Genomic DNA, 16,119 nt, shown 5'->3' on the forward strand with positions numbered 1-16,119 from the left:
TATATCCCGGAATTTTACCCCTCTTAAGAAGCTCGGTTTCCGATGGTGCGTGAGTTTCTTGAATGGTTATGACGTCAACGTTATTTTCGATTAGTAGTTTTGAAAGAAATTCGGATTTTGATCTACTAATTCCTTCTATGTTTATTTGACATATACGGAGGGTAGGCCCGATACGTCTCGTCAAATGGTGTTGATAAACACCTTTGTAGTTTTCCATATTTCTATATGGAGATTCCTGTTCTTATTTTTCTTTATCGTACTGGTTGCCAGGAGAGCTCAGCGGCTAGTTTGGCGTCCAAAAATTGGTAGACCATTTAGCGTTACCCAGGTTGCATCACGTGGAGGCGATCTATCATTACACCCCCATTCACGATGTGAGAGAATTAGAGAATATGTCATTTAAATGTAAATAGAGTGGCAAGTTTCAAAAATTATTGTTTTAATTTATTTTATGTATTTCTTTCGTTTCGGGATGTTGATATTCGGGATTGGACTTAATAACAGAAGAAATATAAATGCAGTTTTCAGGTTACAATATGTATCAATAACGTAAAAAACAGCTGAACTAATAATGATTCCCAAACCAGGGAAACCAGTAAATAAAGTAGAATAGTACATACTAATATTGTTGCTACCAAGTATCTCCAAATTATTTGAGAAGATATTGCTAATAAGAATAGAACCTATACTCGACCACAAAGAAATTATTCCTTCCCATCAATTTGGATTTCGTAATAAACACTAAAAAATAGACCAAATACATCGCATAACAAATATTAGAGAGAAATCTCTAGAAGACAATAAAATATGCTCAGCTATTTTCCTAGACATAGCAAAAGCATTCGATAACATGTGGCATAAAGAGTTATTACAAAAAGTCAAAAGATATCTTTCCATCCTATATGTCCAGCTAATACAGTCATATTTGGAAGACAGAACTTTTACTTAAAACTAAAATGAATCAAAGCAGGAATCCCACAGTTCTGAGACCCATACTATATTTATTATATACCTGTGGCATCCCTGTTAAGGAAAACATAAAACTGGCAACATTTGCAGACGACACTGCAATACTTATAATCGGTGAAACATTCGAATAAACAATTAGACACCTCCAAACTGTAGTAAACAAAATAAGAACTTGGAATAATAAAAATGGCGCATAAAAAATTATTGACGGGAAATTTGAGCATATCGATTTCACTTACAAAAAATAATCACCCAGTTAGACTTAAGAATCAAATCTTCCCGCACAAGAAAACAGTTAAATATTTAGAGCTACATTTGGATAGCAAATGAAAGTGGCAGGAACATGTCAAAAAGAAAACTAAAGAATGAAACTGAAATATAAGACGTTATGTCGGTTATTAGGTAGAAGCTCATAACTTACAAATTAAAAACAAGGTATTTGTTTTCAAACTAATGCTCAAACCAGTATGGTCCTATGGTCTACAGATATGGGGCTGTACTAGTGAGAGTAACTATGCTTGCCTTTAAATGAGACCAAAACCGAATACTAAAGAACATAGTCAACGTTTTATATCCGCAACAAAGACCTACATCGGAAACTTCGTATAGTAACAAGTAAAGAAGAAATAAAGAATATTATCAAGAGTCACGAAAACCGACTCCATAACCATGCAAAGGGGAAGTGTTAGAACTGCTAGATAATAAAGACCTAGTCTGCAGGCTCAAACGCACCAAACCTTTCGAACTTGTGTGATAAATGTATAAACGACAGTTTAAATACCTAGCCACAACAGTGAAGTGTGCAACAATAATTATTAGATTCTAAAGTGAACCATTCCAAATCGTTCCGACCAATAAGTCTCTCATCCTTCCTTCTAAATGCTCTAGAGTTGTAAAGTAGAGGAGTAAATGACTGTTGGACCAGTTCATAAGTGATATGGCAATTAGGGGCAGTCCTTTACATGCACGTCAATACGCCTACCTTTTAGTTCCATGTGTGATGCTGCTGAAAGGCATGGGTTGGCTGCAGCTTGGTCAGGTGGATTCGGACCCTGCCTTCTCAGAGGCAGACAGCTGCGTACCGAAACGGCTGTTGAGTTCAGGTGTCAGATATCTCGTGGTTTTGGGCGTGCAGAAAAGCATTCGGAGCCAAATGGGGTATGCGGCCGAAAATTCTATATTGGATGTACCAATCGATAATAAAGTCTATACTGATGTATGCGGCCATTGTGTGACAGCCCCGGGCTAGACTGGCTTCAGCTAAGGCCAAGTTGACTCACCTCCAGCATGAGGTGAGTCTTGAGGCTCTGTTGGATTTACTTCATTTACATCTTATTGTAGATCACGAAGCCATGATGGCAGCCTCTCGTCTCAACTGCTCTGGATACTGGTTGGGAAGGAATGGGCGGATGAGCCATTGTGACATTTGGAGCAGGACCTCGATTGTTGGCCTGTGGTCTCTATGGTACAGGTCAATATTTCGTTATTACGAACACACTGCAGCTGTTTGGGTTGCGGATTATTGTTGTAATTATAAAATGTTAAAAAAAGATATTAAAGGATAAAAATGCAAGCAAAAAGACTAAACTCAGGCTATATAATATAATAATTAATAAGACCAGTAATAACCTATTTAGCATAAACAATGCCACTGGAAAAAGAAGAACGAGAATAGCTTAAAATTCTGGGACAAAACTAGTAAGAACGATAAAGTGACAAATAACATTAATGAATGTAATGAAGGTAATGAATCACGAAATTGACGAAATATTGGAAAGAGAAAATGTAAAGACGAACTTTTGATGACAAACGAACCCTATGATTAGCAATGGCCTCTACAGAACGACCAATTTGGCCATTCCTCGATGAATTTCTTATGATTTTCAATGTATTAAAACCTGTGACTAACGATTACGACCATCTATTTTTATTATCAAAACAATATACAACATCCAATAAAGACCGCGTTTAATATATAAAATGTTTATAACTTCAAGGAAAAATACAGAATATTATATGCTTTATCGGGTTGATGCAATACGACAAATTTATAATATTTACATGTCTGCCACGCCTTCTAAGAATTCGTATAGATAAAGTGTTTTTCAATTCGAGGAACTAAGCACCTAAATAAAACTGCATTATGGTATTGCAATATCTGTTAGATAAAAAATTATTATAGGGGATTAATACTTTGCATTAAAGACAAAAAAACAAACTATTAAAGAGAATATTTGGCAGTATCACTTAAGGATAAAGCTCTTACCAAAACTACAAAACTTATTATCCAAAGAGCAATAATTCAACCTAGGAGGTACTGAAGACCTATTAAAGGCGGTACCACCTTAGTATCGTAAATATGAAGGAAATGTTATGTTTACAATCCAGAAATTCCTGAGGCCAGTCTGACGGATAGAGCTGGCAGCCCCGGCATCAGAATCGGGGGCGAGAGATCACGTTAAATTACTAGATTTTTGAAATTTCCACAGAGAATAACCAGATCCTTTGATAACGACCTTTGGCTTTCGTAAACGGGCAAGGGATATTTAAATATAAAAACTATGATGAAATCATCACGTCTTTCCCAAATTTATAAATAAATGAAAGAATATTAAGTCGATACACTAGATCTCAGTGAGGCACGCTGGAATAGAACGGGAGAACACGTCAGCATGGAAGGCTGATATACTCTGGTAAGACGGATGGAAAAAGATATGACAATGGAGCAGGAATCCTGTTTAGTATAGAAACAAAAAACTCTTTCATCGAATGAAAACCAGTTTCAGAACGAATAATCGCTGCAAGGATTAGGACCAAATTAAGAAAGGTAATACTGATTCGCTGCTATGCACCAACAGAATAAGCAACTGATGAAGAAAAAGATACATATAACAATCCACAAAATGTCACGGAAATGGCCAGACAACCGCACTTACAATAAAATAGATCACATTGCAACAAATAAGCAATGGAGAAAATCTGTCTTAGAAGAATGACATTAGATTTAAGATAGCTAAAAATGAGAAAAAACCGAACATACCTATACACAAGAAGTTCAACGGTGAGACACTATATAACAACGAGATGCAAATGTAGTTGACGATATTATGACGATATATCTACTGCGCTTAATGACTTTCGTACTTAATTCACAATTTAATGTGGCAATTTCAACGATCAAGTAGTGATTGCACAAGACCAAGACGACCTCAGCTACATGATGAAGAAACTACAAGAAGAATATACCAAGGCTGTCCTAGATATTAACCTCGCGAAAACAGAGTACCTATCTACAAGTGAGAAAGACATAGAAGATCTACAGATTGATGATAACGTAACAATCAAAGGAAAGGATAAATTCAAATACCTGGGGTTTATAATCACGAAAAAGGCAACAACAGAGGAAGAAATTACACAAAGATTAGGACAAACAAGAACAGCAATCCGACAACTTAACTCAGTATGGTGGGATAGACACCTAAATATGAAGACAAAAACGCAGATTTATAAAACATTAGTGTGAAGTATTATGACATATGGGGCTGAAAATTGGATCATAAACAAGAAATACACAGTAAGATAGTAGCAATAGAGATGGAATGCCTGCGAAGATGCTGCAGAGTAACAAGAATGGATAGGAGAAGTAATGACGAAATAAAGCAAAGAACATCAATAGAAACAGACATACTAACATATATAGAACAAAAAAGACTAAAGTGGTATGGATATGTAAGAAGAACTAGCGATAGCAGATGGATAAAGAGAATAACAGAATGGAGCCCCATAGGAAGGAGGAAAAGAGGACGACCCTGAAAATCCTGGAGGAACGAAGTAGACGACGCCATGAGTAAGAGAGGCCTAAACGATGGAGAATGGAACAACAGAGAGAGATGGAAACGGTTGAGCGAAGGACCAGGCAGTGAATACTGTAGAATCCCTAAATATATATAATTTCAACACAAAAATAGGTGTAATAGAAGCAGAGCTCGAAACATCCTCGAGAAAATTCAGTTCCACAGGAAGAAATGATCGAGGAGAAACGCTACTAGGATTCCTACTTCAGAATAATTTATTCAACATGAACAGCTTCTTTCACAAAAGATGCACAGAATATTGACCTGGGAAAGTCCAAACCGTAGAACAAGGAACAAAATCGACTACATCATAAGTAACAACAACAAATAATTAAAGATGTAACAGTACTCAACAAGTTCACCACAAGCAATAACCACAAAATGATACGAGCGAAAGTCCAAATCAATATAAAAAGAGAAAGGAACATAATGATTAAAAATAAATCTCATGGTATCTGGACACCCACATTAGATTTCAACCAATATCAGGCACATATCAATATTAAGCTACTACTGCATGAAACTTCCGAGAACGATCTTAACGACTTGAATAATTGCATCATGAAAACCTTACAAGAAAGTCACCGAGAGCACTGTCCTAAAAGAAAATCAGATAGTAAAATAAGTCCATATACTGAAACGCTGCTGGATCAAAGAAGACAAATGAGAAGCGATAAGAATGCAGACAGCCACACTCTAAGAGAAATGAACAAAACTGTTTCGAAGGCAATCAGGGGAGACTTAAGGAAATTTAAAACCGATAATATTAAACGCACTATAGAGGAAAATAGAAGCCTAAAAGTTCTACCTAAAAAGCTAACGAATTTGAAATGCAAACAGCCATTGCAAAAAAGATCATGAATCAAGGTTCCGAACTAATGCCAGAGATAAAGGTAGATGAAATTCGACAAGCATTAAGAAAAAAAAATGAAAAAATCCCAGGAGAGGATGGAATTGTAATAGAAGCTATCGTAAATGGAGGAGATATGCTATTAAATAAATTAAGGAAACTGTTTAATCTATGTTTGCAGTAAGAGAGGTGCCAAAAAGTGGAACAATGGAACAATGATATAACTATCCTTTTGCATAAAAATGTAGATAGAACGAACCTAGAAAATTATAGACTTATTAGTCTGTTGAACCACATATACAAGCTCTTCACTAGGGTAGTGACATCAAGATTGGAGAAAAAATTAGATTTCGACCAACCGAGAGACCAGGCAGGATTTCGTTAAAATTATGGTACCAATGATCACCTCCATACAGTAAAGACACTTATTGAAAAATCTATACCTCTTGTCCTCACCTTGAAGGAATGAATGAGAGCAGGATTGACCATATGTATAGTGAACTTATTTACAATATTTACAAAAATGCCACGTATGACCGTGAAGATACACGATAAAACCGACCAATAAAAATAAAACGTGGGATAAGGCAAGGAGATACATTGTCACAGAAATTATTCATAACGGCATTAGAGTATACCTTTAAAATGGTCAATTGGGACCACAGAGGAGTACCAATAGACGGCGAAAAGCTTAACCGTCTCCGTTTCGCAGATGAAATTGTCCTTATCACAGATAATTTAGGAGAAGCGACAGATATGTTAAGTGAATTGGACTTTTCATGTCCGAAGGTGGGCCTCTGAGTGAACTTGACCAAAACTAAGTTTATGACAAATGTGGTCCCCAATAATCATTTCCATTTAACTATTCAAGACAAAGTGGTAGAACTGGTGGAGAAATATACGTATTTGGGTCATGAAAGAATCAGCAGGGATAACCAAACATGCAAAATCCAAAGACGAATTACTTTACCGTGGGCAGCCTTTGGAAAACTACGAGACACACTTAGGGCCAACATACCAATTAGCCTCAAAAGAAAAGTAGTTGACCAATGCGTATTACCGGTCTTGTGGCTTATGGAGTGGAAACTATGACTCTAACTAAGACGGCTTCGAAATTGAGAGTGGCACAAAGACGAATGGAACGGTCTATGCTGGGAGTGACGTTGCGGGACCGAATAAGAAACGAAGATCTGCGCAAAGAACGAGTATTGCTGATGGAGCTGAGCCGGCCATGTAGGATAAGCGCAGACAAAAAACGTAGTAGAGGAAGACCACCTACACGTTAGGTTGACGACATCAGGCGTATCACCAAAGATTGGCAACAAAGAGCACAAAATAGTAAAGAATGGAGGAGTTTAAAGGAGGCCTATGTCCAGCAGTAAATGTGATAAGTGAAGGCTGGATGATGATGATGATGCGCTGAAATGGCTTAAAGATGCGAAAAGCATGCGATTACAAACTTTAAATAATCATATCTCGTTTAATTTTTAGTCTATAAAAATAAAAAAAATTAAATTCTTTAATAAAACAAAGGTGTTCTTTGATATTGCAGCATTTTTTTATGTATCTGTTTTAGTTATTTGGTGATTAAAAAAGTGTCTTCACTTTAAACTCGGATTTTTTAAAAGCTAAACCTTCTAAATCAGTTAAACTTTCAGAATGTAATGTTTGTATATAAATGAAGTAAACTATAAATGAACAATGACTATTTTCAAGCAGGGTGGTTTAGGCGGGAGTGAGTTTGATACTTTCTGCATCACAAGAAATATAAGCTGATTTTATTTTAGTTATAGCTTACCTTAATAATTTTCAACGCAAACAACTTTTACCAGTAGCAATTTTAAAGTTTTTTTTAAGGTATTTAAAAAAGTTTCAATAAGTGTTCCAACTTTCCAATAATTTTATATCCAAGGTTTTCCCGATATAATATAAATTTTTGAAGTTATTCGCGAAAAACCGTTTAAAAACGTTTTTTTTTTTATAAAAAAGTATAATTTGTAAAATTTCAATCACCAATAACTCCAAAAATATTGACTTTTCGAAAAACGTCTTTGTCCACATCCGAGTAGGAGTCCTAACCAACCCCAGAGGAAAAGCACATATTCACATATTGGCATAGAGTAGATTTCGATCTTTAAGCTATTTCCTACCCACTATCAAAATTTCAAGGAAATTAATGCATATAAAAAGACTTCTGAGCAGAAAACTGTCATATCCTGGACTATCAATCATTTGAATCATTTAAATATTTAATACATGTAAAAAAATATTATAAATAATTAAAAAACTTTATAAACGAAGCGTTAAACAATGTCTTCTTCTTCCTCTGTATAAGCAAGTTTTCTTGCTCATTGGCGCATTAATAACTCTATGAAAGGTTGCCACTCCATCTTTTGCTAGGCCGTCCGATACTTCTTCTGTAGATTGGTGACTTATCTCTTGCTATTGTTATTAAGGCATCCTGCCAGTCTATTTGCTTTTTGTACTTGATCTCTCCCTCTGTGGCGCACCCAGGGGGGGGTTGGGGGTTAAAACCCCCCCCAGGGCATATAAAGTAAACAATATATAAAGAATAGTAAGAAAATGTAACTTGTCTTTCATACACAATACAAAAAATCCAAAACGCTGATTGAATAATTAAATTACCACTTTAAATATGTAGAACACAATAATTATTGTATGAATAGACAATAATTAATATTTTTCATTATATTTACATATAGATACCTAATATTAGGCTTATGAAAAAGTAGACAGAACGAGTCTATTGCGAGTAGCATGCGCCTACAGGACTGTATCTGCGGCGGCCTTGTGGACCATCACGGGTTGTGTTCCTCTGCATGTGTTACTAGTAGAAAAGAGACATCTCTGGGAGAAGAAAGCATTTGATAACAGCTATAAAAAAAAGAAGAAAGGGAAAAATCAATGGAAAGACGGCAAGAAGAGTGGAACAACAAGGAAGATGTTGCTCAGTGGACAAATATGCTGATCTCGAGCCTAAGGGACTGGGTAGATTGTCTGTTTTAGGGCGTATCTTCATAGATTCAGAAAGACAGATACAGATAAATGCCTATACTGCGAATATTCCGACATTGTTACTCACGCAATGCTGGAGTGTAATATGTGTACAGTGGAGAGAAACAGAATGTATAAAGAAATAGGTATGAACCCTGTGACTGTAAGAGAGATGATCGTGAAGATGACAGGAAATACGGAGGGATGGAATAGTGTTCACAATTACATCCGAGTAGTCATTAAAAAAAAAGAACAAGAAGAGAAACACCAACTGGGCTAACGACAGAGATAAGATCTAATTACTATTTTAATGGGAATTGTCGCAAAGTCGCAATTGAAGGTTAAAATAAGTTTATTGACGTTTGAATTTTTGATCTTTGACCTTGCACTGATGACTTGTTTATACTCCAACAATTAATAGAAAAAAGAATAGCGGTTGGTACCGAAGTACATCTATCCTTCATCGACCTAGAAAAGGCGTATAATACAGTTCCAAGACTTAAATTGTGGCAAGCTTAACAACAACTCTTAACAACTTAACAACACTACTTACCTAAAAATCGGATATAGACTATCAGAGCCAATAAAAGTAACAAAAGGACTAAAACAAGGATGCAGTATGTCACTTTTACTGTTTAATTTATATATTGAGGCAGCCCTCCAAAATTGGAAAAACCACTGCCAGGGAATGGGAATCCCCTAGGAAATGACGTATTGTTCTCCCTGAACTTTGCAGATGACCAAGTCATCCTAGCTCAAGATTCTTATGATCTAGAATTTATGATAAAGTGTCTATAGAGAGAATATTTAAAAAGGGGGTTACAAGTCAGCATGAAGAAAACAGAATATTTACTTAATTATCAATTCAGATGCAAGGTCTGAAGTGTTGATAGACGAGGACGTGGAAATCAAACAAGTGGAAAAATTTAAATATTTAGGTCTACTCATTTCTAAGAACGGCTTGGAAGAAACCGAAATTAAACACGAATTAATCAGGGACGTAAAATTGTAGGATGTCTGAACTCCTTATGGTGGGATCACCACATTTCCAAAAGGAACAAAAAAAGAATAGGGCAAACCATGGTTGAATCAGTTCTTTGTTATGGCTCTGAAGTATCGACAATTAATGCAGACCTGAAGAGAAGATTGTTGGCAGTTGAAATGGATTATTTGAGAAGAAGTGCTAGAACATCAAGGCAGGAAAGGAAGACCACCGAATCTATAAGAAATAACATGAATGCTACAGAAACGGTCATTGACAGAATAGAAAGAAGAGATTCAAAATGGTTTGGACATCTATTGAGAATGCCTGACAAACGTTGGCCCCAAATACTTCACAAATGGAAGCCACCTGGAAGAAAAAAAAAGAGGTAGACCTCGACGCTCATGAAATGAAGGAATTAGAAGAGCAATGGAATCGAGAGGTTTGGAGGAGGAGCATGCCTTGGACCGGGAGGATTACCGGAGGAGAATGGAAATACGGCGATAGTCGTCTTCAAAATGTATTGTATTTACAAGTTTGATTAATGTTAAACATCAATAACCTTCTTTTAACCTTCAATTGTGGCTTATTCCCATTAAAATAGTAATTACTTAAAAATGCCACAAGAAAATAGCTTCAGAACAATAGATAAGATCTAGATACGAGAAGGGAGTATTCCAAAAATCTCGTCAGCCTTACAGTGGCCACCCCACTTTCGGAGTACGGTACGTGCGACAGTCAACAGCGCACAAGTAAGAGAGGGTGGTTTTAGTTTTTAGGCAGGATAATAGATACCTGAATGTTTGGCACTGCTATCTTTAGTACTTTAAATAAAACTAAAACCCAAATTTTAGGGACTCAAAATGGAGGTAGTATAAAAAAATTTCAAACCCCCCCCCCTAAGACAAATTCTTGGTGCGCCACTGCTCTCCCTTCTTTTTCTTGCTATTTTGACGACGCGGGTCTCCTCCATTCTGCTTATGTGGATATTCCATTCTTTTTTTCATGTCTTTACTTCTCTTTTGATCATCATCATCATCATCATCGTCATTGGTGCTACAGCCCTATAAAAGTGCCTCGACCTTCCCAAGTCTATTACGCCAGTCAGCTCTATCCATTGCCAACTGTTGCCAGTTTGCTGCGCCTATTTGTCTACCATCCTCATCTACACCATCCCTCCACCTGAGTTTTGGTCTACCCCTACTTCTACTTTCCACAGGTTGTGACATAAGGATTCTTCTAGGAGGGTTGTTCTGCTGTGATCTTGCCAGATGTCCTGCCCATCTTAGTCTTCCTATTTTTATAAAGGATACTACGTCTTTACCACCAAATATATGTTTATATCTGTAAGATATCTCGTAGTTGTACCTCCTTCTCCAAACACCATTTTCACAGATGCCACCAAATATTCTTCTCAGGATCCTTCGTTCAAATATAAGCAGAAGATTTTCATCTGCCTTGGAAATGGTCCATGTCTCCGACATATGTCAACACTGGTTGTATAAGGGTTTTGTATATTCTCTTTTGATCTCTCAGCGTATTTCCTGTAATTCTTCTCAGTACTCTCGTCTCTGCCGTTTACAGTACCCTTTGCGTTGTGGCTGTGTCGGGTCTTGTTTCTGAGGCGTATGTCATTATTGGTCTTACACTGGCTTTATAAATTCTTGACTTCATCTCAGTGTTAATGTGTCTGTTTCGCCATATAGTATTATTAAGGCATCCTGCCAGTCTATTTGCTTTTTGTGCTTGATCTCTCACTTCTTTGTCCAGGTCTCCATAGCTAGACAGTGTAATTCCCAGGCATTTTATTTCCATTACTTGTTCAATACTGATGCCATCAATTTCTATTTTACATCTGGTTGGTTCTTTGCTGACTACTATTATTTTAGTTTTGTGAGATGAGATAGTCATATTAAATTCTTTTGCACTTATGTTAAATCTGTGGACCAGTCTTTGCAGACTATCTTCATCTTGGGCTATCAATATTGCGTCGTCTGCGTAACAGAGTATTTTTATTTCTTTGTTTCCCATTCTGTATCCTCTTCCTTTGTTAACGGTTTTGATGATTTCATCCATGATCAAATTGAAGAGCATGGGGCTCAATGAATCCCCTTGTCTTATTCCGCTGCCTATTTCTATAGGTTCTGTAAGTTGTCCATCTATTCTGACTTCCATTTTATTTTTTTTGGTAGATGTTATCGATGGTTTTTACAATATTTAGGGGAACTTCTCTATTATACAGAAGATGGATTACATCTTTGAGCCTTACTCTGTCAAACGCTTTCTTCAGGTCAATCAGACACAGAAATGCTGGTCTATTATACTCTAGTGATTTCTCAGTAATTTGCTTTATAACGAATATTACATCGATCTTTCACTACGAAAATCCTGTTGTTCGTCTGCTAAACTTCCTCTGATTTATTAGCACTTGTTAAATTTTAGTTGTAAGTTTTAGCGTAGTATTTAACAAGTTTATACTTCTCTCTGGCTGTTTTTTATCTCCTTTTTTGAATAGTAGAATTAGTTCGCTCGTTCTCCATTCTTCCGGTATTGTGTTCTATAATTTTATTAATTAATGTTGTTAATTGTTCTGTCATTGCTGCTCCACAATATTTCAGTAACTCGTTTGGTATCCTGTCTTTACCTGCTGCTTTTCTGTTCTTCAGGTTTTTAAGTATTTTCCGAACTTCCTGTACATTTATATTAATTTAGTTATATTATAATCTTATATATAAAAATTTTTATATTAAAAAATCTCAATCTACCAAAAAAATTTTTTATTTTCGTTGTAAGAGATGATTTTTAAAGATTAAAAAACTACAATATTAAAAAAAAACTATATCTAATGAGAGAATTTTAATAAATTTTAAATGTAGAATTAAATAATTTCAATCCGTAAGAAACTTTTTTTTTATAAATTTTTAAAAACTTATTCGATGAGATAATAAGGTGTTTATTTCATATATTTGAACATTATCTAAAACTTAATAATGCATAAAAATCCGCCAGAAGGTTTAGTTTTTACCCCTTAAAACCAAAAAATACCGTTTAAAATCATGTGACTTTTGAAGAAAATACTAAAATAAGCTCACTTGCCAATTTCCGTCCAAATCGGTATGGTACTTTAAAATTCTAAACTTTTTAAAGCAAAAGAATGGACTAAAAGCATTTAATACCGAATAAATCAGCACTAAAACCTTTGGCAAAAACCTTTAAACTTGGTATTGGGTTTGATTTTGACACTGAATATTTAATTAAGATTAAGACCTCTGGCAAAAGCAATAAAAATAAATATTTGATTTAATTTTGGTACTGAATATTTATCACAACTACCAACTACAAAAAAAAATAAGAGGAAAAACGTGCATTCAAGAAATTAAAATAACACTGTATCTCCCTTATTCAGTCTTGTTTTTGTTTACATCATTAAGTACGAAAACACTATAACTAGCAATTAATAAAATCGAAACCAAAAGTAATTATCGAAATTTCTTACAAATTTCAATTTAAAACTTTTTTTCTTAATACAGTACGCAAAAACAACCAGCGAGTTATCGCAAAAATTTCGCCATCGCGCTGTACTGACCAGCGGATCCGTGGATACTTATAAATACGGCATGTTTAAGACGATAACGTTCAGTGTTGTATCAGTAACAAGATCGTGTGTATCTCTGTTTCCTATACTGCGAGATTTGTAACTCCACTTCTACGTTTACTTGTAGTTTTTTGTTTCTTCTGTCAAGTGTTATTGTGATTTTCTTCAAAAAAGAAAGGTAGGAAAGTCAAAATTTACGTATGTATGCAAAAATTTTTGAGAATTATTTTTGATGAATAAAATATTTTATTTAATTTTGTCATTATCATTGTTTTTTACAAAACTTTATTTCAAATGCACGTGCAATAAATGATGCGTTTTATAAAAAAAAATCACACCATACTTTATAATCAATCATTAAATTTATTAGAAATGCTAGTAAATTATTTAAGATTAAACAAGACTATTTTTTTTTAATATCTCAAATCAGCAAAAAACCAATTGGTATTTAATATTTCCTTATGTAAACTTATAACATACAATAAAAATTTACAAATCATCTTTTAATATATTTTTAATTTCTTTTACAATTTTCTTGTGTGTATAAACAAAAATATTACGAATACTTTACTCAAAATATTATTAGCTTTTGAAACTGGAGCTTCTTTAATAATTTTTACTGTTCTTATTTATGAGCTACATAGAACTCGCATTAGAACTTGAGCATAGAGCTATAGCATTAATAGAAAATAATTTATATTATTTTCATATTTTAATTTTTTTGTATTTCAAAATATTTAATATTTTCTTTTGATCTGTTTCTAATTTTTAACCTTTTTAAACATACTACTAGTTTGTTGTAAAAATCGTTAATTATTTTTAAAATTAAATAAAGAAAAAAAGAAAAAATTATACAACTCCGGTATAGAAGTTTCCTTTCAAAAATAAAATATACAATAAAACAAATTTAATGAATGCAGATGTTTTAGTTTTTAATAACAGAAAATTCATTTATTGGAAAAAACACTACTTTCCTATTTTTGAAATTTTTAAGTAATTTTATTATAATGAATATAAATTTATTCCCACTTTTGTCTTTATGATGCAATCTACACAAAGTATAACAGATAACTTTCCCTCTTTCAAGTATGACTTGCTGTTAATCTAAGTCATTTTGAGTTTTTGTTAGTTCTTTTTAATTGCAGCCCATTTGCTAGTGTTCACATACAAATATTGCTTTGCTTTTACGTCGATGGTCACTTAGAACACTATCACACAGAATTTAATTGTTTAATTCTTCATTTCTGGTTCATCTTAGTTAAAAATTTAGTAGATTACTTCTCTTTTGTAGAACTCTTTCATTTGTAGCTTGTTATACGTTAATTTATTTTTAATACTTAATAGTAATTTTATTGAATGTTGTTGATTTTAAGTAATTGATACTTTATCGATTACTCTTATTGAAGTGCAGTACTTTATATTACTTTGTTTTCATCTGATTTAATCTTTTTACAATATGAAGATTGTCCATTGCATTGAAATTCGAGTACCAGTTCTTATATATTTGTCTCTTAATTCAAAAGTACTTGAGGTTTAGAGAAAATGTAGATACTTATGGAATAAAAAAATATTTAAAGTAGGCTTCACAAAACGGTTATAACGCTTCATAACGCTTATTATTACTCATTGTTCTTTCAAAATTCCATTTACTTTGCCTTTATCCATATCCATATGCAAGGTCGCATAACTATCTAAATAATTTATCCAAAAGTTTATTTCTTAATTAAATACTATATTTATATGGGATTAAGCCACAATTGATTGCAATAAAAATTGTGTTTTATATTTTTTTTGTGACGTTTCGATTTCCAATCTAAAAATCGTTTTCAAACAATTTATAAAAAATTTAAATTAAAAGAAGGAGGTTATTACACCTGTTGTTTATTGGTTGGCGCTTTTTGACCAAATTTGACAGACGACTCAGCCGGCCTCGATCTAATGGCAGACAGATAGCCATGTTTTGAGTTGAAAATTCGCAGGTTGGTGCTGTACCCTTGGGTCGATCTGATTTGTTGTGTGTTTATGTGTTGTGTGTTCATATATTGTGTACAGTGACGTTTCGTGGTAGTTTAAAAAGTGTGTTCAATTAAGGAATGTAACTATAGAAACGCTGAATAAGCGCTTCAGGCCAAAAATTTTTTCGAGTCTCACCATTTTTTGTCTAAATTTGAAATTAATTATTACTGTTACTATCCTATCCTATAAAAATAAAACATAAAAGAAATATGAGATAAGGTTTATTGTCGTATGCAATACATTAAATCAATGCGAATTAGAAACAAAATTTAATCTTTAAAAATAATATAAAAATCTCTGGGTATTTTTGTGTTCAATTTATTGAGTTTATTCATTTTATTCATACAAAAATCCATTCTTCGATTTTTGTCTTTTGCAAAAACATTGATAACACGAGCATTAAAATCTGTAATGGAAATCAACTACTTTTCTATGCTGTATGTAGCAAGTGAATTTAGTCTATTCTGCTGCATTGTACACTCATGGACAAAAATATCGAATATTTTTAAATTTTCTAATTTTTGTTTTTTCAAAATAAATTATGGTCAATCAAGTCGTTTATTGTAAAATAGTTTATTTTAACAATCTTTAACGAACAATTTTAGGTTTTTGTGCGGGGAAAATTGCGAAAAAAATAAATGCTTAATATTAGGTAAATAAGCTTATTTTACTCTAAACTTAAATGTTAATTTAAATTGCTTAAACAAGTCTTTTTAACTAAAAGAAGTGCATGATTAGTAACAGTATTTCCCCTCCAACTCTTCCAATCAGCCTGTGTAGCAAGCTGAAGTTGCTTTATCGTATTTGGAACGGAATTTCTTTGTCGTATGCGGCGTTT

General features: G+C 33.9%; 1 protein-coding gene across 4 annotated transcripts in view; it reads left to right on the forward strand.

The window, feature by feature from the left end:
- Positions 1-13,286: 13,286 nt before the first annotated feature.
- Positions 13,287-16,119, forward strand: part of Sam-S (S-adenosylmethionine Synthetase) — a 65,708-nt gene continuing 62,875 nt past the window's right edge. For 2 of the 4 annotated variants that reach the window (XR_011951434.1, XR_011951435.1), the window contains exon 1: positions 13,287-13,443. The gene's annotated coding sequence lies outside the window, so the exon portion shown is untranslated. The remainder of the gene's footprint in view (positions 13,444-16,119) is intronic. The other 2 variants (XM_072537981.1, XM_072537980.1) reach the window with 1 other exon arrangement.

The sequence above is a fragment of the Diabrotica undecimpunctata genome, chromosome 7 (genome assembly GCF_040954645.1).
Source record: "Diabrotica undecimpunctata isolate CICGRU chromosome 7, icDiaUnde3, whole genome shotgun sequence".
Classification (NCBI taxonomy): domain Eukaryota; kingdom Metazoa; phylum Arthropoda; class Insecta; order Coleoptera; family Chrysomelidae; genus Diabrotica; species Diabrotica undecimpunctata.